Source organism: Bos grunniens, chromosome 21 (assembly GCF_055505025.1).
Source record: "Bos grunniens cultivar Pamir isolate PY7600 chromosome 21, Bosgru_T2T1.0, whole genome shotgun sequence".
Taxonomy (NCBI): Eukaryota; Metazoa; Chordata; class Mammalia; order Artiodactyla; family Bovidae; genus Bos; species Bos grunniens.
Window position 1 is genome coordinate 25,728,276 of NC_141185.1, and position 26,728 is coordinate 25,755,003.

General features: G+C 44.2%; 1 protein-coding gene across 5 annotated transcripts in view; it reads left to right on the top strand.

The window, feature by feature from the left end:
* Positions 1-14,259: 14,259 nt before the first annotated feature.
* EGLN3 (egl-9 family hypoxia inducible factor 3) overlaps positions 14,260-26,728 on the top strand; it is a 452,919-nt gene continuing 440,450 nt past the window's right edge. For 3 of the 5 annotated variants that reach the window (XM_086363668.1, XM_086363669.1, XM_086363664.1), the window contains exon 1: positions 14,260-14,589. The gene's annotated coding sequence lies outside the window, so the exon portion shown is untranslated. The remainder of the gene's footprint in view (positions 14,590-26,728) is intronic. The other 2 variants (XM_086363667.1, XM_086363672.1) reach the window with 2 other exon arrangements.

The following is a 26,728-nucleotide window of genomic DNA, read 5'->3' on the forward strand; positions in this document are numbered from 1 at the left end:
AACTGTGGTATTGGAGAAGACTCTTGAGAGTCCCTTGGACTGCACAGAGATCCAGCCAGTCCATCCTAAAGGAAATCAGTCCCGAATATTCATTGGTGGACTGATGCTGAAGCTGAAACTCCAATACTTTGGGCACATGATGCAAAGAACTGACTCATTTGAAAAGACCCTGATGCTGGGAAAGATTGAAGGTGGGAAGAGAAGGGTATGACAGAGAATGAGATGGTTGGATGGCATCATTGTTGCATTGGAGATGAATTTGAGTAGGCTCCAGGAGGTGGTGATGGACAGGGAAGCCTAGTGTGCTGCAGTCCATGGGGTCGCAAAGAGTTGGACATGACTGAGCAACTGAACTGATACACACACACACACACCCTGGTCTTTTCTACAAAGAGATACATATTCTGCATCTCTCATCTTTAAAATATAGCCTAGCCTAAGTCAACTTTGCAGGCTTCCCTGGTGGCTCAGATGGTTAAAAAAAAATCTGCCTCCAATGAAGGAAACCTGTTTTGAAGAACTGACCTGGTTTGAAGAATTTCCTCATTTGGGAAGATCCCCTGGAGAAGAGAATATCAACTTACTCCAGTATTTGTGCCTGGAGAATTCCATGGACAGAGGAGCCTGACAGGCTATAGTCCATGGGGGTCACAAAATGCTGGACACTACTGAATGACTGATACTTTACTAAATCAACTTTGCAGCTGTTAATTTCAATTTTTTTTTTCTTCATTCTATTTTCCCATAGAAACCTGTGTTGCAAATAGCTTATTCTGAGTGAGGCCTGGTGGAGTTCAGTGAAACTCAAAGCCTTACTTGGGTCAATCTGGTTCACTGATATAGTTATGCTTATGTCTCACCAACCATTGTCCCCTAGAATTGCGATAGATAAGGCCATATTTGAGGGATGGACACAGAGAGAGTTGCCTGCTAAGAAGACTGAAAGGAGCAGCCAGAGACTGGAGAGGTGAATTAGAGATAAGAGAATGTTTAGATTGGTTAGGACCCTTTTGGGGTGACAGGTGACAGAAGCCTAGTGCAAACTGGTGGGAGGAAAATTGGAAATGTATTTTAAAGATATAAGGGAGTCAGGCATGTAGGTATGAGCATGTAATTGGAATGTGTTACCAAACATTGTGGGAGATCCAAGGCATTTTTTGTTTTCCCTCTCTATTGAAAAATTATTGGGGAAATCACTGATAGGTACTGCTTGGTGAGGCCCATCTCTGGGCTGATTGACCATGGTGGGGAAGGTGAGGAGGTGGAGGCATGTAAGTACAAAAACATGGGAGCTGGGTCCCAGGAGAGTGGTTTGAACATTTCCTAGGGAAGGAAAAATTGTTTATCAGACTCTCTGAGGGCTTTATTGCTGTGACATCAAGATATTTGAGGAAGTTTTAGTCTACTGGGGATAGGTCACTATGAGATACAGCAGGAAGTCAAATGAGAGAGAAAAGTGCATCCCCTGAACTTGGCATTTGAAATGTCAGTGGTAACTTCAACAGGATTGGCCTTTCTTATGGCGCAGCAGTAAAGAATCCTCCTACAATGCAGGAGACACAGAAGATGTGGATTCAATCCCCAGGTCAGGAAGATCCCCTGGAGTTGGAAATGGCAACTCACTCCAGTATTCTTGTCTGGGAAATCCCATGGACAGAGGAGCCTGGTGGGCTACAGTCCATGGGGTAGTAAAAGAGTCGGACACAACTGAGCGCTTAAGCATACACACTATAGGATTAGTTTTGGTGGAGTGAGGGCAGTGGATAGAGGAGGAAATAGGAGTTAGGGAGTGGAGAGGTGTGTATGCTAGAAGCTTGCTTGGAAAGGAAGGAGAGGTGTCCACGAACAGCTAAGGTCTGATACCAAAGAGACTTCCATCTCTTTGGAAAGACAGAAAGCAGGGCTTTCTTTCCTGGGCTCAGTGAGCCTAAGAATCTATCAGCCCCTCAGGAATGACATGCAGAACTTACCTGCTTCTCAAAGAAAGAGCCTTTTGAGCCACAAACCTTTAGAATCGTGGTGGTGAAACAAATGTGGCAATAGAAAGGGAAAGGTGAAAGAAACAGAGATGATAAATAACTGGTGCATGCTTTTGAGGAGGAGGGGAAGGTGGAAACCCGAGCTCAAAGCAATTATTAGCCTTTGTGGGAAGAGGTTTGTTTTTTTTTTTCCTGCAGAGACTGAAGGGAAGTTGTGAAATCCAGGGCAGATGCAGACACCTTTGTAGGTAGCATGGCAGGGAACTGTGTGCATTGCATTTCTCTCTCTTTTCTTGGTGCACTTGGTTTGGTATCAGGATAAAAACTCTTTCTATGGATAACTGCTTGAGAGACGGTCATAATCTGTTCTCTTTCTTGGGCTTGCCATTGGGCTTTCTGCCTCCATGATTGCTCCTGACCGATGTGCTCTGCTGCTTGTACCTGACATGTTAGAACCTGACCTGTGCTGGAGCTGTTCCCTGCCCTTCCCTTAAGACCTTCTACAGGTCACTCAGTACTCTTTGTGGGTGAAACTGACAAGTGTGAGCAATTAATCACGCCTTTTCCCTTTCCTGAAGGTAAGCTTTATTCAGGGCTTTTCTCCAGTTTGGGGCTTCTTGTGTTGGAGTCTCCTGGCAAAGAGTGAGTTAATAGGCATGCTTCAAGAGAGTAGGTGTTTATGTGGCTGAACAGTTATTGAAGTTTATTATAATAATTTACAGTGAGCGACCTCTGTTTCTTAAATGATCTCAAGCCAGAAGGCAGGAAAAGCATGGCCTCTGAGCCTGGAGTTCAGGATCTAGAATCTGAAGTTCCCTTCTCATGGGATGATTTCAGTTCAGTCTTTTAGATTTTCCAAGCCTTAACTTTACCATCTGCCAATGTAAATAATATTTTCCACTTATGTAATGGGGGACTGTGTCTTCGTTTTCAGAGAGGTACCATGAAAGTAGCCTGTTGAACATGTTACTGTTAGAACTGGAAACCCTTATAGGCCACTCCTGTGGTCTGAATGTTCTTCAAGTTGCAATTGTGGAAGAACCGGTTTCTGAAAGAAAAGCTTTGTGACATTCTTTGGAAAATTGTACTCATGGAAAATACTTATACACCAGACAGAGTGTGTTGATTTTTAATTTAAGGGCATTTTTGATTATAGGAGCATGTATTTTCCTACTTTGGATTTTCAAAAACCCTCACTACTGGTTAGCTTTCTGTACTACTGAGATTCTCTTTAAAAATAATAATACTTTGAGTCAGACAAAGACAAATACTATATGTATGTATGTGTGTGTGTGTGCTTAATCGTGTCCAACTTTTTGCAACCCCATGGACTGTAGCCCACTAGGCTTCTCTGTTCATGGAATTTTCTAGGCAAGAATACTGGAGTGGGTTGCCATTTCCTCCCCCAGGGGATCTTTCTGACCCAGGGACCAAACGCCAGTCTCTTGCATCTCTTGCATTGACAGATGGATCCTTTACCACTGCGCCACCTGGGAAGCCCCAAATACTGTGTGGTATCACTTATATATGGGGTCTAAACAATTTGACAAACTAGTGAATATAACGGAGAAGGCAATGGCACCCCACTCCAGTACTCTTGCCTGGCAAATCCCATGGATGGAGGAGCCTGGTAGGCTCCAGTCCATGGGGTCGCTAGGAGTCGGACACGACTGAGCATCTGGCTTCACTTTCACTTTTCACTTCATGCATTGGAGAAGGAAATGGCAACCCACTCCAGTGTTCTTGCCTGGAGAATCCCAGGGACGGGGGGAGCCTGGTGGGCTGCCGTCTATGGGGTCACACAGAGCCGGACATAACGGAAGTGACTTAGCAGCAGCAGCAGCAGTGAATATAGCAAAAAAACAAACAAACAAACAAAAAAACACCAGAAACTAGAGAATATAACAAAAAAGAAACAAACTCCCAGATATAGGGAACAATCTAGTGGATACCAGTGGGGAGAGGGAAGGAGGGAGGGACAATATAGGGATGGGGATTCAGAAATACAAACTATAATGTATAAAACAAGCCATAAGGATATATTGTACAACATGGGGAATATAGCCAATATTTTATAGCTATAACCTTTAAAAATTGTGAATCATTATTGTATACCTGTAACTTTTATAATAGGGTATAGCAACTATATTTCAGTTGAAAATTGAATAATACTAAATCAGTGATCATTAGACTACCTGGGACTTAGGTGTATTTCCTTTAAAAAAAAAAATGTGTTGCATTCAATTTATTTTTAAATTTTTTTCACTTTGAAAAATGGTGGCTGGGGTGGGGGGTGGGGAGGGAGAATCTGGGAGTTTGGGACTGACCTGTACGCACTGCTATGTTTAAGATGGATCATGAGTGAGGACCTAATATATAGCAAAACAACAACAAATCCAAAAAAAAAACCAAGCAAACCTTGGAACCAAAAAAAAAAATTGTGGTAAAATATATATAATCATCTTAGCTCTTTTTAAGTGTACAGGCCAGTGGTGTTTAGTACATTCGCATTCTTGTGCAACCATCAGCACCCTCCATCTCTAAAATTAGCTGTACTTCTAAACTATCAGTTTACTGGCTTTGGTAATTCCTTCTGCCAGGGATCTGTAGTCAGGAGGCAGACTGAGTGACTCCTTGCTCCTAGGAAGCCTCTCCGCCCGCCCCCCCCCACCCCGCCCACCATTGGAGACAAACCTTATCAGGGTCCACAGTAGTGCATTACAGTCCAGCCTCCAGATCCTTACAGGTGTGGTTTGGCTTACAGACAAAGTGGTTTTATTTGGAGGGCAGAGGAGAGTTCCCAGATTTCTGTAACAATTGGAACTGCAGAGCTAGGGGATGTTTGGTGCTGAGTGACATGGTGGCAGCCGTGTTGATGGCCCGAGTTGGCTGCTGCAGCTGCCTGCGTGATGCCGCTCAGAAGTGGTAAGAGGGAGTAGGGAGGGGGCTGGGAGGGGACGGGGTGGCACAGGACCTGTCCACAGGGAGTGAGAGGGGCACTGACCCGGCATGCTGACTGGAGGCAAGAGAGCACATCCAGACAGTTGAAGTCAGCTTCATATTCAGTTGTAAACTTCCCCTTTGTTCCCGTGGCAGGACGGGAGAGCAGGGTGGAGAGTAGTTTAGAAATTTCAAGCATAGAACTCCGATGGGCTTCAGCTCTTTCCTGATGATTCAGTCTTCTTCTGGGATCACATGAATGGAAAATACCATCTCCACAATGGTTTGCTCAATATTCGTTCCCTAAAGATGGCCTTGTTCCAAAAGCGATCTCATTCGTACTCACCTTTGTTTTATCGAAGTGTGCTATGACGTGTTACAAAGCTCACAATTTACAGCCGGTACTGAAGGTCAACACAACGAAGAGAGGACGCTGGTGTCCTCCTGAGTTAAATATCTCTGGAGGACTGGGTTGTTTCGCCCTTTACAAAAAATATATATTTTTTGTTGCATTGGGTCTTCTTTGGCGCATTTGGGCTTTCTCTAGTTGCGGCGAGCAGGCGCCGCTCTTTGTTGCGGTGACAGGCTTCTCATTGCTGTGGTTTCTGCTGTGGAGCACAGGCTCTAAGGTGTGCAGCTTCCGTAGTTGCAGCCTGCTGGCTCTAGATCACTGACTCAGGACTTCTGGCGCGTGGGCTTAGTTGCTTCGCGGCATGTGAAATCTGAGATTCGAAGATTCGAAGGGATCGAACCCATGTCCCTTCATTGGCAGGCGGATTTTTATCTGTGGCACCACCGTGGAAGTTTTGTTTTTCCCTTTGATGTGAGGATAAAAGTTTACTCTTTGTATTTGTGGAGAAAAGTTCCTGTGGCGTTGCCTAGGAGCTCTGCCAGGGAGGGAGATGGATGTCCTTCTCATTGAGTTAAAAGGTCCAGGCAAGTGAGTTCAAGGTCGTGGATTCAATACCCCCTGGACTAATCTCCTTAAGCAATGCCTCAGAGAGGGCCAGGACAGCTTGCTTCTGTTCCAGTGAACAGCCAGTCACTCACTGCTTCTGTGGTGTCATGATGGATGTGTGTACCAAGTCCCCCTATTGCTCAGCTCCCCTTCTGTGTCATGGGAAGCCTGGTTGTGGGATGGAGAATGTGACTTCCTTGTTTGTCTATGTTGAATTATGAGAAACCAGTAAGGAAACATTATGTTAGATCCATACTGCTAAAGGGAAATTTAAACTGAAAGAAAGAGACTTGGTCAGGGGTTGATTGGCATGTTAGACTGTACATCTGTCCACCTCCTTCTTCCTTCCTCTCTTGTGTCTCTTTGTCTCTCCATCTCTCTTTCCAGCTCTTTACCTGGCTGTAACTCTCTGCCCTGTGCTTTTCTGTGTATGTCTCAGTATGCTTATCTCTATCTTGTTTCTCTGAGCAGATGTTGAACTCCATTTATGTGCCAAGTGCTATGCTAGATTCTGACAGTCTAAAGGCAAATAAGACCCTGTGAATAATATAGTAACAGTAGCAACTGGCATTGTTGTTACTTAACATGGATCAGACTCTGTATTAAGAACTTTATATCCATTATTGCATTTAATCCTCACAATAGCAGTATGTGATGGTTACAACATTACCCATTTCACAGGTAAGGAATCTGAGGTTCAAATAGGTTTGTAACTTGCCCGAGGTTGTGTCGCTTGTAGGGGTTTAAGTCTGTCTGCCTCATGAGTTCTCATTATTTACTGCTACTCTCACTGGCCCTTTGGTGGTTAACTGGAGTTCCTGGGGACTCCAGGCTTCCCGTGGGACTGTTTTATGATATCGAATCAATTCCAGGTTACTGGTCTGTTCGAGATCTAGGAAGTGTTGTGCCACTCTGAAAGGGGCTGTGGGAGAGGAGAAGGAGTGAGGGGGAGAGAGAGTAACACACGCACACACAGACAGAGAGACGAAGATAGTGATAGACTGAAAGATGGAAAGAGGAGCTAGGTAGAAAGAGAGACATATTAAGATACACAAAGAATGAGAGAGGGAGAGAGAGAAGAGAAGAAGAAAGAAAGAGATGCAGATGTACAGACTGACAGACATACCAAGCCATTGATAAATCTCTTGCCTTCTCTCTCTTTCTCTCATTTTTCTTTTATTAGCGGGACTTCAGTATAATGTTACCTTACTTGTTTCTTACAAATCAAGATGAATGATAAGCAGTGGTGTCCAGTAACATGTTGTGTGCTGTGGGGAATATAAAAGATTGGTGAGAATGTGGTAGCTCTGAAACCCAAATAAAAGCCTTTTTTTATTCCTAGTGATCAGAACACAACAGAACTGTTATTTGCTGTATCTTATGGTATTTAACATAAATGATTAGACATAGACATTGGAGGTGGACTAAAGAAATTTACATCCCAGCTCCTCCACTTCCTAGTTGTGTGATTTTGAGTAAGTTACTGAACTTCTCTGAGCTTCAGTTTTCTGATCTGTAAAATTGGCATAACTGTGGTTCTTCTTTTATGGAGTTCTTGGGAGTTTTTCAAGAGATGGTGTCCAACAGTGTTGGGCATAAATGATTTCAGCCCTTTTTATTTTATGAACAATGTTGGTAAAGTTAGTTTAATTTAAAACACTGAATAAACTCATCTGCTGTTAGGATATAGCAACTGCATTGTGCTACTTTTAGGACTCAGTGACCTAGTTTCCAGGAGCTCCTCTCAGTCCAGGAGCTGTGGTGACTTGGAATCTCCTACATAATTTCCTTATCAAGCAGCTGGTACTCATCTACCCCCACCTACACACACTGGTCACTTCTACCTGCTGGTACATATGAGTCTGCCCAGTACACACTTCCCTTCACTTCCCCAACATTTCCAGTGGTAAAAAGCCCAGGAACTGCTTTGAGTAACTTTGCCCACCGTAGAGATAGAGTGTATGGTACCCTTTGTGCAGACCCACACCACTGTGGAGCGTCCCTGTTGTGGTCATGATCACGGTCTGTTTAATTAAAAGCAGGGTGTCACTCATCTGTAGATTATGAGTTCTTTGCAGACTGGTATTATCTTATGTGCTTTTGTGTTCTCAGCAGGTGGGCAGAGCCCCTGAAGAGTCTAGGAGAACAGGCTGAGAGAGCCTTTGGCCATTTGTCATGTTTCAGAATTTTCTTTCCTTTGATAAATAGTTACCAGGAGAGCCCAACCAACATGTTAGGTATTTCATGAAATACCTAGCCCATGAAAGACTAGACAGGATGTGATTGAGATTAGTTTTATATTCTGAGACTTTGCTGTAAAGTCCTTCCATTTGATGTCTCAGGGTTCAGAACGTCTTTCAACTTAATTTATAATAAGAATCTGCCTATCATTTGGGAGGGCTTCTGGGGGAGGGAAGACTGCCATGATATTTGGACACAACTGTCTCTAAAGCACTGGGATAGTGGATGCCGCACAGCAGAGAGCAGATACAGAGCAGGTGGTTGGGAAATGCTTTCTGAACAGCAGGAATTTACATTGCTTATAAGTATTTCTTAAAACAGATGCCAATGTCCATCATCTCGATAGGACATGAGCAAAGCAATGATGTAAGCTGAGGAACTAGTTTTTCATGGCCTGGAGTTGAACTTCAGATTTCACTGTTTCATCATTCCATGACTTTATGTTTCTGAATCACAGGCTGATTCAGATCTTGGGTAGGAACTTAAATTCTGGACTGACTGTGAACTCTGGGCAGGTGGCAGATGTGGGCCTCCAGTAATTAACTGGCCTTTGACTTCAGCCCAAGAGCCTGGGGATCTGGTGCAGGCTCTGGCGTTGCAGAGTGGTATGAGGTCTCCCTTTCCCCTGAACAAGTGGGGAAATATTATGAGCCGTTCCTACCCTTGACCATGGAAAAGTCCATACCAGTCTGAGATCTACTGAGACTGAGTTCTCATCTCTAATCTAAGGCCAGTTTTTAGTCTTAATTTGGCTATTGTAGAATGGAGTCCATATGCCTTTCTTGGAAGCGCTTCTGTGTTTTACAGGGAGGGGAGTAAATGGGGAATTGCCAGGCTGTTCTTCTGAGTTCAAGGAGGGCTTTCAGGTACCCTCAAGGTTTGAAAGACTTCAGGTTGAGCCCTTGCCAGGCAGTTTTGTGTAGTTCTGGGTGGTGGCTCCATAAGCTCCTTTGTCTTCACACTTGTCATTAGCCCTTTATTAGCTTAAGGCTAATTTTTAAGGTTGGATGCACCACAGGGCTGACCAACTTGGCTTAGTCAAAGCATTACTCCCCTGATGAGTCTGCACTTGCCACTTGCCAGCTTCCCTGGGCCACGTAAAGGCACAGGTTGCCACTTGAGTCTGCTTCTCCTGGAAGAACTGAAATTCCTGACACTGTGTGTGACAAAGCAGGAGCTGGAGAAGAGGATTAAAGCTGAAGTTGCAGGAAGCACAGTGGTGACTGTTGTGAGAACAGCTCTGAGGCTCAGATCCCAGCCAAGCTGCTTCTCCACTATTTGGCTACGGGCAGGGACTTCCCAGGTGCTGTAGTGGTTAATGCAAGAGATGAAGGTTCAGTCCCTGGGGTGGGAAACTCCCCTGGAGGAGGGCATGGGAACCCACTCCAGTACTCTTGCCTGGAGAAGCCCATGAACAGAGGAGCCTGGCGGCTACAGTTCATGGGGTCACAAAGAGCTGTACACAACTGAATGTGCACACATACACACACACACGCATGGGCTACAGTCCATGGGGCCACAAAGAGTTGGACATGACTGAGTGCACTCACGCACACAAGCCTCGTAGGCTCTCTAACTCTTAGAAACCTCAACTGTGATCATAACACACACCTTGAGAGGGTAATGGGGGAGTACTGGGGTACCACCATACCATGGAGACTGGGATGGTAGGGGCACCCTGGACAAGAGTACTTATCCATTTCTTTCTTGCTCTTTGGGTATCAACAGATATGTTTGTGGTGGTCGGTGACATCCTGCATGCAGAATGGAAGAAGGCACATGGAAGAGTCATAAAGAAAAGTCATAAAGACTTTAAGGAGCTCATAATTTATTTACATATTAAATTTTTCTCATTAAAGTATAGTTGATTTATAACGTACTGGTATTTTGCTGTATAGCAAAGTGACTCAGTTATACACATATATACATCCTTTTTAAAATATTCTTTTCCATTATGGTCTGTACAAGGAGATGGAGATGGATATAGTCTCCTGTGTTGCACAGTATGACCTTGTTTTTAATCCATTCTAAATGTAATAGTTTGCATCTGCTAAGCCCAGACTCCCGGTCCATCCGTCCTCCGCCCTTTCCCCCTTGGCAACCACAAATCTGTCCTCTATATCTGGGAGTCTGTTTCGGTTTTGTAGAGAGGTTCATTTGTGCCACACTTTAGGTTCCACTTACAAGTGATGCCATATGGTATTTGTCTTTATCTTTCTGACTTACTTCACTTGGTATGATATTATTTAGTTGTATCCATGTTGCTGCAAATGCATTATTTTGTTCTTTTTGATGGCTGAGTAGTATTCCATTGTATATATGTACCACATCTTCTTTTTAAAATGTTTATTTATTTATTAGGTTGTATGGGTCTTAGTCGGAGAAGGCAATGGCACCCCACTCCAGTACTCTTGCCTGGCAAATCCCACGGATGGAGGAGCCTGGTAGGCTGCAGTCCATGGGGTTGCTAGGAATCGGACACAACTGAGCGACTTCACTTTCACTTTTCACTTTCCTGCAGTGGAGAAGGAAATGGCAACCCACTCCAGTGTTCTTGCCTGGAGAATCCCAGGGACGGGGGAGCCTGGTGGGCTGCCATCTATGGGGTCGCCCAGAGTTGGACACGACTGAAGCGACTTAGCAGCAGCAGCAGCAGCATGGGTCTTAGTTGTGGCACGTGGGGTCTTTGTTTTTAATAGTACATGACATCTTTAGTGGCATGAGAACTCTTCGTTGCAGCATGTGGGATCTAGTTCCTTGACCAGGGACAAAACCTGGGCAAAACCTGGACAAAACCCTGCCTTGGGAGCTTGGAGTCTCAGTCACTGGACCACCAGGGAAGTCCCATGTGCCTTCTTAATCCGTTCATCTGTTGATGGACATTTAGGTTGCTTTCATGTCTTGACTATTGTGAATAGTGCTGTTATGAACATAGGGGTGCATGTATATTTGTTTTGGCCATGCCACACGGCTTGTGGGATCTTAGTTCCCTGACATGGATTAAACCCAGGCCTTTGGCAGTGAGTGCACATAGTCCTAACCACTGGACCATCAGGGAATTCCTACATGTATCTTTTTGAATTGTAATTTTGTCCAAGTGTATGCCCAGGAGTAGGACTGCTGGGTCATATGGTAATTCTACCTTCAGCTTTCTGAGGAACCTCCATACTGTTTTCTATAGTGGCCGTGCGAACTTAAATTCCCACCAGCAGTGTATGAGAGAGAGGAACTCATACTTTAAAACAGACATCTTGAGTGCATTTGAAGCAAAGCTTGCATAGAAATCACATAAAACAGTCATAAATATTTGAGAAAATAGGTTCCTGAAAAAAAATTAGTATTTAGGTGAATAGGAAATTGCAGTTGTTGGGAGATAAATCTTCATCTGTTTGCCAGTGTGCCATTAGGATCCATTTGGAAGTCCAGGGGCTCTTTGGTTAATCAAAGATAGAGGAGTTGTAAAATAAGGGAGAAGTTGTCTCATGCTAGTGTTTCCCTAAATGCTAGCAGGACATTTCATCTACAAGATCTTTTGGAACAAAAGGTGTCTGTTGTCCATAAAGGGCTGGAAACAAAATAGGGTTAAGAATTGATGTTTTACCATGCAAGAGTTCTTCCCTGACCCCAATGACCAATGCAGGTTAATCTATTAAGATTTATGAGACATCGGGTAGCAAGGAAACCTGGTATAACCCAGCATTTTTCAAGCTCATTTGAGTAAGAGATCTTTCCCAGATAACTCCTACTGAATAGGAGAAATGGAGTGGGCAAAGTTTGAGAAATACAGCTTTGATTGTTGGGTGGGGTGTGAGGTTGGTTGTGTAAGGTTGAGTTGTGAGTGGATTTTACTGGAGAATTCTCGAGAGAGAACTAATACAGATGGAAGTTGCAAGGACTGCTGAGTAGGTTTTTTTTTTTTTTTTAATCTCTATTTTAAAAAATTGGGACTTCCCTGGCAGTTGAGTGGTAAGACTCATGCTTCCCCTGCAGGGGGTATAGGTTCTATCTCTGGTAGGGGAATTGAGATGCTGCACACCACAGTGTGGGCAACAGTAACAAATTTCCCATTTCCTCAACATTTTCTTATATCAACTATTTCAAACATTCAGGAAAACTGAGAGATTAGCTATATGATCAGGCCACTCAAGATGGCTGTTCTCTTGCTCTCTGTTCATACCCTGTTCGACCAGTCCCTGCTTCATCTACACCCTACTTAAGTGTGTGTGTGATAAGTCATTTCAGTCGTGTCTGACTCTCTGCAACCCTATGGACTGTAGCCCGCCAGGCTCCTCTGTCCATGGGATTCTCCAGACAAGAATACTGGAGTGGGTTGCCATTTCCTCCTCCAGGGGATCTTCCCGACCCAGGGATAAAACCCTCCCTGTCTCTTATGTCTTCTGCATTGGTGGGCGGGTTCCTTCCCAATCCTCTTGATCTTAGGGCTTATTGAGTAACTACCTATGTGATTGCCCCCTGCCCCAGTCACTGGTTTCCCTGGTGACTGATGAGCTAACCTGATGTTAGTTATGTCAGTTCCCCCTGTAAATGGTAGCCTTCTTATTCCTCGAGTAGAGGAGATTTCTGCTGTGTCCTGCCTTCTGCCCATGGTAGAGTGTTTCTCCAGGATTTTTTGCTTCTGATTTGCAAGATTAAGCTATCCAACAAATCATTGGTGTCTCTGTCACTGTCTCTAGGCATTTTCTTTAGTCTCCCAGCTGGATAGTTACAAGGCTTACAGGCCTGCCGGGTGCAGCCCAACATTAGTACAATGAAGTCTAAAGTTATATACACATTATGATGGACTTCTCAGGTGGCTCAGTGGATAAAGAATCCACATGCAATGCAGGCGATGTAAGAGACCTGGGTTTGATCCCTGAGTTGGGAAGATCCCCTGGAGAAGGAAATGGCAACCCACCCCAGTTTTCTTGCCTGGGAAATTCCATGGACAGAGGCGCTTGGTGGGCTACAGTCCATGGCGTCACAAAAATTCGGACAGGGCTGAAGTGACTGAGCATGCATACATGCATACACATATGACACATCACTTCTCAATATTTAACATACATTGCTTAAGAATACAGATATTTGTTTTCAGACCCACAATGTCATTATACCTATTAAGAAAGCCATCTAAAATCAACTTAATGAAGAAGAAAAAATAAAATCAACTTAATGTTTAAATCCCTCCCCATCTGCAGCTTTAAAAAAAAAATCACTTTTTTTTAATGGTTGTCACTTATTTTAAATTAGAATAGTTCCTCTCCCTTTTTTTTTTTCTCCCATGACACTGACCTTCTGAAGAACCTAGGCTAGTAATTTATGAATGTCCCACATTCTAGATTTCTGTTTCCTCATGATGTTCAGTTTTTCCTCTGTCCTGGTAATCCTCTGCCCTGGCTGCACATTGGAACCACCTGTCTTGATTAATTGGCAGTACAAGGAAGGGGGATTCATTGGCCACTCTGTTCTCATTGGAATTACTTAAATCAAATTTAAAGCCTAGAAAAGAGAACACCGATGTCTGTGTTCCACTCTAAACCAATTAAATTAGAATCGCTGGAGTTGAAGCTCAGGTGATCCTGGTTTCAAAATTCTCTAGGTGATTCTGGTAAGTAATCAGCACTAAGAACTGCTGCTCTATCCTGTGGATCCTATATATTGAAGTTAGACTCAGGCTATACATTTTTTGTCTGGAATACTTTGCATATTGCAATCACCTTGGAAGCTTTAAAAAATACTGATACATGGGGGTCCACCCCAGAGATCCTGATATAGTTGGTCTGGCGGCATGGCCTAGGCTTTGGGAGTTTTGAAATCTGCTCAGGTGATTTTAATGCAGCCAGGAAGACCCACTGCTTTAGATTATTTTCTTGTTTAATTTGCATCCTATCAGGAGGCACACAATGTCACACTATTCCATTATTTGTGATGCCAGTTTCAATCACTGGCTTAAGGTGGTCACACCAGACCTCTGCATCACCTCTTCATCGCAAATGTACTAGTGCTCCTGTTCCCAGAGGTAAGTGGTCTCTGAGATGATACCTTGGTGCTGCTAACAAGTTTTAATCCAATGGTTTTAGCTTCCACTGGTGATTGTTACCTCTATCAAGTATTACGCGGAGGGTGAGTATAAATGGTGATCTAATCTTGTCTTTCCTTCTGTAACAGAGTATGGCTGAGTGCAGCCCTAAGTCTGCAGCCCTTGCTGCGGTGCCACTACGCCGCATCCAACTCTGGTTACCATTGGACCTGTGGGGGCCCTGCTCAGTGATTGGTCGACGCTGCAATGGGCCCCACCCACAAGCAACCAACTGTCAAAGAGAGACCTTTTAGTGGTCCTGCTCAATCATTGGTCAGCACAGCAGTGAGCCCCGCCCACAAGCAACCAGCTGTCAAGGAGGGACTGTTAGTTGAGAGGATTCAGCCAACCGAATCAGGCAGTGGAGTGGTGGTCGTCAGGCAGAGAGTGAGGTAAGAGGTGGGTCGGTCTCTCCAGCTTACCTGGCAGGTGTGCTGTGTGGGCTACAGGGAATAGGCTGGGGGCTGTGTCCTGCAGGGCTCCAGAGCCCTTGCTAGGGCCACCCACTGGCCTTGGCCCAGGCCTTGAGGCGGTGGTGAACCTCAGTCTATGGGCCCTGGCCCCCACCATTTGGGGAGCCTGAGGAACCTGAGGGTTGGTTGTGTCCTGGGCGCTTTGCTCCCTCAGTGATGACAGTTGTGCAGGGTCTGGGGACCTGGCCCTGAAGGAGCTGCCAACTGAGATCTGCCTCCTCAGCCAGGACCCGGACCTCAAAAGGACAAAGCTGTGCTTCGGAACCTTGGCCTTCTTGTCAGACAGGCAATAACATTTGTTTGGTAGAGATTTACAGGAACATCATTCCTGACCCTGACCTGACCTCCAGAACAAAGGCTCTGATACCAAGAAGTTTGCAACAGCTAACCACACCCCTCTGTCACCTTTCCTAGAAAAGGGCTTTGCTGAAAAATTTTGGGCCACCACCCATCTCCTTGCAGGGCCCTACAAGATACCTTTCTCTGTTCAAACTCTGAAGTTTGGGTATGTTTGCCTCACTGTGTGACGAACACAGGGACTTGAGTTTTGGTATCACGTCCACATTTATTTGACTTTCTTTTGTAAAGAAGATCTGTCCTCTTTATCCTCTCACCACCCCCTGGACACATGTATTTTTATTTACTAACCAGCTACAATCATTATCCTTTTTGAAATTCAAATTATACTAAATTTGGCCTGTGGGAGCCCCTTCAAGCTGGCTTTTTTTAAAAGTAAAAAAAATTTAATTCAATTACATAGAGAAATCTACAAAAGATTGAGTCTACAGTTCAAAAATTTCCCAGAGCAAACACCTGTGTAACCAGTTCCCAGATCAAGAAACAGAACAATGAAATTACCTCAGGAGCCTCCATCACACCCTCTTCCTATCTTTCCCCACAAGAGTAACCACTAAGAGTCTTACTTTTAAACTTGTTGATCAGTTTGCCTGTTTGGGAACTTTGTATAAATAGGATCATAGAACATGTAGTGTTTTTATGTGTCTGGATTCTTTGTTCATCATCATGTTTATGAGATTCATCTGTGATGTGTGTAGTTGTAGTTCTTTTTCATCCTTCTTGCAATTTATTTATCCATTCTAATGTTGGTGGGCATTTAGGCTGATTCCGGGTTCTGTTAAAACAGTACCACTATTGACATTCTGATACTTGTCTTTGGGTGAACATATTGTTGAGTTTTGTTTGCTTTTTCTTGTTTTTGGAGGCGGGGAACATATGCCTAACAGTGGAATTGCTTGTTCATAGAGTATGCTCAACTGTATTCAACACTGCCGGACAGTATTTTCTTTGGTTATAACCCCATTGGTCTTGGTATACTTTTACTTTCTGGCAGAAGATGTCCTGGGCTCATTTTGTATGTTCTCTGACCAAGCTCTGGAATCTGCCATCTCTCTGAGGAGCCCTCATGCTTTTGAATAAGGAATAGTATTTAAAAACCAAGGTCTGCATGCTAGTGGTGCTTACTGATACCAGGAAGTCATTGCTTTTAGTTCCCTTTAGTGGGCAAAGGTAGAAAATTCACTAAAGAAAATAATCATGCATTTGAATTGATAATTCCAATTCAACATTGCAGGATTTTTTTCCCCATTAACTCTGTTTTTATTTTATATGTGTGTCTCTTTTATGTTAAAAATCTTGGTTTCTAATAACATCAATAAGTTTTGTTTATTTGCGTTGTTCTACACTTAAAACAGTTGCAAAACTGCAATACTAACATTACTAAATTGTCAGTATAACTGATAATAATATTATGAATTGAAGTGATATATGTGTGAAGCTTTAGATTTCTTTGAAGTAATTTTTTGTCTCTCATGAGCAATTTATATGATACTAAATTGAATTGCCTAAACCTAAAGAGGATGAAGGAGAAGGCAATGGCCCCCCACTCCAATACTCTTGCCTGGAAAATCCCATGGACAGAGGAGCCTGGTAAGCTGCAGTTCATGGGGTCGCTAAGAATCGGACACGACTGAGCGACTTCACTTTCACTTTTTACTTTCATGCATTGGAGAAGGAAATGGCAACCCACTCCAGTGTTCTTGCTTGGAGAATCCCAGGGACGGGGGAGCCTGGTCGGCTGCCGTCTATGGGGTCGCACAGAGTCGGACACGACTGAAGCAACTTAGCAGCAGCAGCAGCAATGAGGATGAAGAATTTATCCAGTGGCTTAAGAAGATGGGTGTTGGGCTCAGAATAATATTGACGGTGGGGCTTGGCCCTTCTAGACAATTACTGCTGTGGAGCTCCCACTCTTTGCCCCTCCCCCTCCTTTTTCTAAATTGCTTTTTGAAGGATTTCAGGGTTTCCACTGGGGAGGGCTGCACCTGTGGGGATGCACTCCTTTCTCTCACTTAGAGGTTCTGTGGCCACCAGCCTCCGCCACCCAGGTAGTGATGGTTCATTTTGTGTCAGCTGGGCTGTGCTCTGGTGCTCAGTTGTTTGGTCATGTACCAGTCTAGATGCTGCTATGAAGGCATTTAAAACATATTTATTTGGCTGTGCCAGGTGGGTCTTTGTTCTGCCATGTGGAATCTTTTATTTGCAGCATGAGAAGTCTTAGTTGCAGCATGTGGGATCTAGTTCGCTAACCAGGGATCGAACCTGGGCTCTGTGCATTGGAAACATGGAGTCTTAGCCACTGGACCATTAGGAAAGTCCCTATGAAGGCATTTTTGAAAGCTCTGATTAATAGTTAAATTGGCAGATTTTGAGTAAAGTAGATGACTCTTCATCATGTGGTGGGTGTCATCCAATCAACTGAAAGCCTTAAGAGAAAAGACTCAGGTCCGTTGAAGAGGACTTCCATCTTACTTACGATTCCATCAACTTCTTGCTGGAATTGCCGGCTTGTCCCCTATTTGAATTTGCCAGTCCCTATAATCATGTGAGGACTTCTCTGGTGGCTCAGTGGTAAAGAATCTGCCTGCCAATTCAGGAGATGAGGGTTCGATCCCTGGGTCGGGATGATTCCTTGGAGAAGGAAATGGCAACCCACTTTGGTATTCTTGCCTGGGAAATCCCATGGACAGAGGAGCTTGGAAGGCTACACTCCCTGTGGTTGCAAAGAGTTGACTATGATTTAGTGACTAAAGAAAAACAACCACATAATCATGTGAACTAATTTCTAAAATCCCCTCCCTACCCCTGCCCCAAGCCATCCTGTCTTTTTCTTCCCCACCCCCATCCTCTACACACACAGAGACAGACACACCCTCACCCACCCACCCACCCACGCTATGGATTTTGTTTCTATGGAGAACACTTATAGAATGCTGGTTATCTCAAGCCTCAGACAAAATGGTTCAGAGTCTCTGCTGTGTGGCCCAGGAATAGCGGAGCAGGGTGAAAAGCAGATTGTTATCATCCAGGCAGAAGAGGTGTGTAGCAGGTTGATAAGGGGCCCTGCGGAGGGAGTGGGTGCAGGAAATAGGTAAGAACCTCCCTCCTCTCCCACTTAGAACTTGACCACTGTGGCTGCCTGCATCTGGAAGATGTGACCTTTGTTTGACTTGGAGCCAGAGCCTCCTCCTGGTCCAGGAGCACCCTAACACTCTGTTTCGGTGAGAGAGGAAGAGGCCCTCCGTGACCCTCGAGTGCCTCTGGGGTCAATTGACCTAGGTAGGGTTCCTGTCAGTGGCTCTCGGGTAGGTCGGGCTGTGTGCACAGCAGGCTTTGAGCAGGGCTTCTCCTCAGCGGGAGGAGCTGTTTCTCAAAGAGTAAAGGCTCAGCTGCTTGTTGGTAAGAGGCACTGCAGGATTTCCTCTTTTAGCTTATCCCTCCCCAGAAGGAGGAGACTTTCGGTGAAATAGAGGAAACCGCAGAATATTCAGGAACATAATAACGCATTGAAGTTATGCCATGAGACAGTCCGTGTAAACAACAGAAGAGCTGATTTTCCAAGGTCGCTCTATTCTGAGGGGAAAGGGCTACTCCAGTGAAGCCTAGTAAGATCCCACCACACTCTCCCCCCAGGAGAATGGGACAGACAAGTAGGAGAAGACCAAGGGTCTAGAGGAGGAAGAGAAGAGAGGTGGAGAGGGAAGAGACCCCAGGATAATGGGATATGTCCTTTTAGATCACGGTTTTCAAGCATTTTACTCTACATTTGTGACACTTTTGATATAGTTCTTTTCAGACCTCCTGAGGATGGTTGCTTTTCACATAACTAAGGGGACCTCTAGATAATATCACAATTGAACTCTCCCAGGAGTGTCAGGATGCTGATCATTCAGTCTCTGGAGTAAGGCATCTCTGTGTGCCTTAGATGCACCTATCAATATTTTAATGAAAGTGGAGAAGTCAGACCAATGTCCTCACTCATATTTGCTTGGTGGAAGATACACCAGTTGGGAATCTTCTTACTGTGAATGACCGCAGGTCCCAAACAAACTAGCTTAAAATAAACAAAGCAAAAGAATCATTGGCTTTTGTCACTGGGAAGTCCACAGGTAAAGCTGCTTCAGGTGAGACCTGAGTCAGGATTCAGGTGATGCTTGCAGGGTTCCCCTCTGGTTCTGCTCTGTGCTGGCCCCTCCTAAGTCTCTGTGTAACTGTCCCTGGAATCTTCAACTTCCCATCTTTCTGACTCAATCTTTGGGAGGATAAGAGAAAGCTTCTCTTTCCCATGAGCCTAGCAAATAATTTCCTCTACTGAGGAAATTACTGTGGCCTGGAGAATGTGCCAGGCTAATTGCCTTGAGGTGGGACACATACGCACTGTAGGGCTGGGCAGTGGAGTGAACTTCTGGGCAGCTGGGGACCCAGAGTGGGTGGGCTCTCTGGGGGAAAACTGGGAACTGAGACCAAAGCTGAGGAAATGGACGCTGGGAGGACCAAATAGACAAACCAGCAAACGTGTGCACTGACTGATTTAGATGGCTATGGGGAAGGTAAGTTTTTTCTCAGAAATGAAACATTGAACATGCTCAAGGGCGAGGTCCTAAGACTTTGTACCTTGTTGTCCAGTAGAGAGAATTTGGACCTGAAAAAATGCAAAAGCAGGTGTTATTGGTTACTTTAACCATAAAAAGAATTTCTCTTGTGGAGCATCTGTTTGTTTATTCAACTCCTATGAATGCTCAAACTACCGCACAATTGCACTCATCTCACATGCTAGTAAAGTAATGCTCAAAATTCTCCAAGCCAGGCTTCAGCAATACGTGAACCGTGAACTTCGAGATGTTCAAGCTGGTTTTAGAAAAGGCAGAGGAACTAGAGATCCAATTGCCAACATCCGCTGGATCATTAAAAAAGGAAGAGAGTTCCAGGAAAACATCTATTTCTGCTTTATTGACTATGCCAAAGCCTTTGACTGTGTGGATCACAATAAACAGTGGAAAATTCTTCAAGAGATGGGAATACCAGACCACCTGACCTGCCTCTTGAGAAACCTATATGCAGGTCAGGAAGCAACAGTTAGAACTGGACTTGGAACAACAGACTGGTTCCAAATAGGAAAAGGAGTACGTCAAGGTTGTATATTGTCACCCTGCTTATTTAACTTATATGCAGAGTACATCATGAGAAATGCTGGGCTGGAGGAAGCACAAGCTGGAATCAAGATTGCCAGGAGAAATATCAGTAACCTCAGATATGCAGATGACACCACCCTTAAGGCAGAAAGTGAAGAGTAACTAAAGAGCCTCTTGATGAAAGTGAAAGAGGAGAGTGAAAAGGTTGGCTTAAAGCTCAACATTCAGAAAACTAAGATCATGGCATCTGGTCCCATCACTTCATGGGAAATAGATGGGGAAACAGTGGAAACAGTGTCAGACTTTATTTTTTTGGGCTCCAAAATCACTGCAGATGGCAACTGCAGCCATGAAATTAAAAGATGCTTACTCCTTGGAAGGAAAGTTATGACCAACCTAGACAGCATATTAAAAAGCAGAGACATTCCTTTGCCAACAAAGATCTGTCTAGTCAAGGCTATGGTTTTTCCTGTGGTCATGTATGGATGTGAGAGTTGGACTGTGAAGAAAGCTGAGTGCCGAAGAATTGATGCTTTTGAACTGTGGTGTTGGAGAAGACTCTTGAGAGTTCCTTGGACTGCAAGGAGATCCAACCAGTCCATCCTAAAGGAGATCAGTCCTGGGTGTTCATTGGAAGCACTGATGCTGAAGCTGAAACTCGAATACTTTGGCCACCTCATTTGACTCATTGGAAAAGACCCTGATGCTGGGAGGGATTGGGGGCAGGAGGAGAAGGGGACGACAGAGGATGAGATGGCTGGATGGCATCACCGACTCAAAGGACATGAGTTTGAGTGAACTCTGGGAATTGGTGATGCACAGGGAGGCCTGGCGTGCTGTGATTCATGAGGTTGCAGAGTCGGACATGACTGAGTGACTGAACTGAACTGATGTATTGATTGCTCGCTAGTACCAGGTACTGGACGGGACAGTGGAGACAGAGGAGTGAACTGTACCACCACAAGACCCAACACAGTGTTAACTCCAACATAGGCTAATCATCAGCAGCTGATGGGATTATTAATTAAGTTTTAAAAAGTGAGTTATATATGTAATAAAGTACACAAACCTTAAGTGTACAGCTCCAATCCGTTGAATCACAACTTCTGTAATGTTTTTCCATGTTTTAGCTATAAAACAGCAGGATAAGATTCTCCCCAGCTGGGATTCAGTAACCCCATCTACTTGAAAACATAAAATCAGCTATCCAGACTTAGTAAAGAGCTTCAGGAACAGATTCCTTGCCACCAGAATTATTCCTATTCTGCCCTGACTGTTGGTCATCCATCCTTGCCAAATGATTCAAAATAATTCTGCTGGATGTACTTGTCTCAGGGTAGGTTGTAATAGGACTTACCTCCTGGAGGGCAAATTCGTATCTTCTGTGCCAGAGGTAGCTTCCGTGATCACAGTGGTCATTACCAGAGCACCTGAATTACCTCACCAAATCCTCAGCCTTCCCAGGAGGATGCTTCAGGTAGCTGCATGCAGCAATCCCAGTTGGCATGCCAGATGAAAGGATTTTTTGCTATTTTGGGTCTTCCTAAGCTGTCAACAGAGAAAAAATTTAAAGGCCTTCAAATCTCAGAAATCAATAAAGTGGTTAATGTTTCTTTCCTTGTGTCTGTGATCCTGCTACGTTGACAGGATTTTCTTTTTCTTGGAAGCAGTTATTAAAGCAGGAGGTGAGATGGGCCTCGATGTGAGGTTGCCCTCGAGAAAAGTCAGTGCTGGTTTTCAGTGGAATATTATTATCTGCTGATAGGAGGGAAAATGCTCCGGAAAAGAAGTTTACATTGTTTTAACTCTCAAAAAGTTGCTTGTAGGAATAACAAGACCTTTGTTTAACTCTAATCTTACTCTTCCTTTAGAAGTAAGTTTAGAGGATAAAGAATCATTGTCAACTCAGTCTAAAGTATCAACTAAGATTCCACAAGCCCCATGACCTGGTCAAAAAAATCCAAAAAGAAACAAGCAAACACCCCCATGGCCTCCCGCCGCCGCGCCGCCCCCCCGCCCCACCCCCGCCCGGCCCCGCCAAAAAACAAAAAGCCCTTCAATGATGTGGATAAGGAAAGGAAAATTGATTTTTAAATAATAAAAAAATACCAACCCTCTTATTAAAGTTATACACAAAATTCACTCCACAATTTCTACTTTTTAAGATAATTAGATTTTGTTGAAAAATGAGTTGGTATCATGATTTCCCTAGTTTTTTCCTAAAAAATATTTATTTATTTGGTTGTGCCAGGTCTTAGTTGCAGCAAGTAGGATCTTAGTTCTAGACCGAGTAGAGATCAAACCCATGCCCCCTGCATTGGAAGCACAGAGTCTTAACCGTTGGACCACCAGGGAGGTCCTATGATTTTCCTACTTTTGTTCATGCAGCTTATGCCTGGAGAATGGGGCTTTGGAAACTGATCTTTTTCAATATAGATTTTTCTCTCTGAATTAGCCAGTAGAGTCCTGATTGGTTTCCCTCCAGTAGATTTTCTGAAGCAGCTGGATTTCTCAGGTGGAGGTACTGTCACGCGAGTGTATGTTCCTCGGTTCTTTGTCTTGTCACAACAAAGATTTGGAGCGACGGACATTAAAGCCCTCAGCGTGTCACAGCTCTTGGGTCTTGGACAAACCGTGCTACAGCTCTTAAGCAAATCAGTGTTACAGCTCTATTTTATTTAGAAGATAGCAGGAAAGAGAGAGAGAGAGAGAGAAAGAAAAGAGCGCACACATGTGGGAGAGAGAGTCCGTGAGGAAGCGCTTTGGCTCCTTCTTTTATATGTTTTTTCCTCTACCTGGGCCTGCCCTATGCAAATTGGGCTTAGCCAGAAGTGCTGTTTTTTCTGTTTGTTCTGCCTGAAGTCTTCACTCTGGTCCTCGGACCTTCCTTTGACCTTCCTTGTCTTTTAGCCACCGCCATTTTGGACTCCTTTTCCCTATTCTACCTACCTAACAGTACCATGGACTGCTTCAGCCTGAAGCAGCTGTTTTCCCCAAGCACCCATTTCTTGGTTCTCTGTATTGCTTTCTTTCTTTTTTTATATTGCTTTCTTGATAGTGCTCATCACACTCTGAATTTTGTTTGTCTGTCAGGCCCCTAGAATGAATGCCAGTGCCAGTCTCTCAGTCGTTTCCAACTCTCTGTAACCCCATGGACTGTAACCTGCCAGGCTCCCCTGTCCATGGAATTCTCCAGGCAAGAATACTGGAGTGGGTAGCCATTTCCTTCTCCAGAGGGTCTTCCCAACCCAGGGACCAAACCCTGGTCTTCTGCGTTGCAGGCAAATTCTTTACCATCTGAGCTATAGGGAAGTCCCTTAGAATGAATGAGCATGTGTTTAAAGCCCTTTGATAGTTTCAGTTGCCTTTAGTATTAAATCGTGTCTCCTCCTCATGCAGCATATCTGAATTCTGTTTTTCTAATCTCTCATGTAGTGCTTGTTCCAGCCCCTTGGAACTACATTTCCATTGACATTGATCTGTGTCCTTTCCCCTGGTTCTCTTTTACAGATCCTTCCTCATATCCAGAATATTTCTTTCCCCAGTTGATTCCTCTTCTCCCATGACCCACTGGCTTGAATAAGAACATACTGTGCCCCTTTTGAACTTCCTTTATCACCAGGTTATCTTGTTATATTATAATTGCCAATTTATTTGTCCAGATTCCTCCACTAGATGTGAAGTTGGGGGCAGAGGTCTGTCCACTCTCTGATGTCTCTTTAGAGCCTGGCATACATATTTGTTGAACCACTGAATGAATGAATGAAAGAAATACCCACAAATAGCTTAAAAGTGGTTTCACTTTTGCTAACTGGATATAACATGATAAATTATGTTTTCTTTATCACAATTATGTATCAGAAAGCGGGATAAGGAAAAGGCCAGACATCTTGGGCCAACTAGATCTGCAGTAACTTATGGATGATATGGGAGCCTGGGTTGGTGATCAGGACACTTGCATTTCTTTTAAAAAAATAATTTTATTTTTTGCCTGCATTGGGTCTCCGTTGCTTTGTGCAGGCTTTCTCTAGCAGGGACTATTCTTTATTGTGGTGTGAGGGCTTCTCACAGAGATGGCTTCTCTTGTTGCAGAGCACACGCTCCAGACATGTAGTCTTCAGCAGTTGCAGCAGGCAGGCTCAGTAGCTGTGGCACACAGGCTTAGTTGGCTCTGTGGCATATGGATTCTTCCCTGACCAGGGATCAAACCCATGTCCCCTGGATAGGGGGATAAGAATTGGCAGGCAGATACTTATCCACTGCTCCACCAGGGAAGTCCAAGACACTTGCATTTTTGTCCTCGTTCTGCCACATTTCAGGATTTCTAAAGCATTGAAGAGCAGATTCCAAAATACTCTGAGGGTTAGGAAAAACAATGCAACCAATTCCTTTTGGGTTTAAAGGTTTTGTGATTCTACACATCTTGATTTATTAATACCATCAATTAGACCTAATTAATCTGAGCTGAGATAAGGTGTAGCAGGCTGATCTTTAATGGGAAGATTTATGGGCTTCTTATTCTAGTGCATCTGAGGAAGGGAAGGGAATGTTCATCCAGGAACCAGCTGCATGGTGAGGATGTCTTGGCTCCTGTTACCAGAAGACCGTACAGCCAAGGCTCAGAAGGCCGGATTGGAACAATAGCCAAGAAAATATTTGAGGGGACCCAGGGGCCTTTCAATGAGAGTGTCATCAGGACGTGCTTCCCAGATGGGCTGTTATAAATGATTCATTTGGAAACTAATTGACAGGATGAGTGGGAAGTTTAGTTGGCTAAAAGATTCTTACTCTAGTGACAGAACTTTAAGGGTCTTAAATCATTTGTTTTTAAGAGTCTCAACCCCCCTCTCCCACAGCTCTTACATCCCTGAAGGCCACAAAAGGCATTAGAGACTCCCCCACCCCCACTGCCAGTGCTTACTGTGCTTCAGATACTGTATGGAGCTTTGAACTGGGAGGAATCATGAGTTCTCACATGGGATGGCCCTGGAGGCCCTCACACTTTCAGCATTGGGTCTACTTTGGGCTGTGTCTGTTGTTGGGAGCCCCCAGTAGAGTACAGCCACCTTTGTTTTAAAGACTAGATTTGAATAATGTACAGCTTCTCCTTGGTGTCTATAATGAGAGAAGCTTGTTGAGAAAAACTGCCAGAAAAATCTTTCTGGACTGTTAGTCAGATTGACATAGGAGGGCTTCTTAGTAGTCCAGTTGCTCTAAGAAATTGAATAGACAGATCCAAGAACTTCTGGGTAGCATCTAAAATTAAATCAGTGGAAAGATTTAAGTGGGAAGACTTCTTTAGTTTGGCCTTCTTTCTGGACGAGATATGGATTAATAGAGTCTTGATTAATATAAAAAAATTAGAAATGTTGGAGATTATGGATTTTAGTTCAAAGGTTTTTTCCCCCTATACTGGGACTGAATTACCTCAGATAAATAAAAATAATAATAATAGCCAAATTCCCGGAGGTCACCTAAACAGGGTTAATTGCTTGTGGGGTTAATTTTTAGCTTCTAGAGCCTTTGAATTGCTAGAGGCAGTAGTTTTAAATGTGGGGGCCATCAGCTTTCCTTAGAGAACTACCTTTTAGTCGAAGGTTACTTTTTTGGACTAGATTAAGGAAATTTTGGTTGAGGGGCGAGGGAAAGAGAAATGTGAGGGGGTGGTTAGTACCTTTTCACTGGGAGAGCCTCTGGAGTTGGGTTTGCTAGTTCCCCCACTGAGATGGGATCAACGAGATGTGAGGTTGATCTACAAAAAAGAGGAAAACTGCAGTTATCTAGGAAATGGCAACCCACTCCAGTACTCTTGCCTGGAAAATTCCATGGACGGAGGAGCCTGGTAGGCTACAGTCCATGGGGTCTCAAAGAGTCGGACACAACTGAGCGACTTCACTCACTCACAGGTTATATGCAGGTCACTCCCCAGCCATTTTAAAACCCCAATATAAGTAAAGTTTTCCAGGCATCTATTATAAGGACAAACTGTGGTCCTGGCAAACTGAAGCCTGTTCCCATATGGTAGAATTTGAAGGGAGACCTTGTTCTGTGGTGATAGGAAGTTTTCTTGTACAAGTGGGATCATCCACTGGATTCAAATCTGGGCTCCTAGCAGGTCAGAGCCCTCATTCTGGGCCTAATATTGTTGGCCAATGTAACAATTGAGAAATGAAATACTTCTTGGCACATCAGCAAACAAAGGATATTACAGTCTTAGTGATTACAGCCACCACAGATGGTGAGCTGGTGAGCCCTGAGGGAACTCAGCAAGGAAAGAATACCTGCTATCTAGCAGCCATCAGACTCCAGCCACTCCCTGAGGTGAGCCCTGAGGAAGGTCAGGATGTGAAATCAAAGTGGATCGGTAGTGTCTGACTCTTTGCGGTCCCATGGACTATACAGTCCATGGAATTCTCCAGGCCAGAATCCTGGAGTGGGTAACCTTTCTCTTCTCCAGGGGATCTTCCCAACCCAGGGATGGAATCCAGGTCTCCCGCATTGTAGGTGGATTCTTTACCAACTGAGCTATCAGGGAAAGCCCTGAGGAAGCTCAGGATGTGAAAATACAG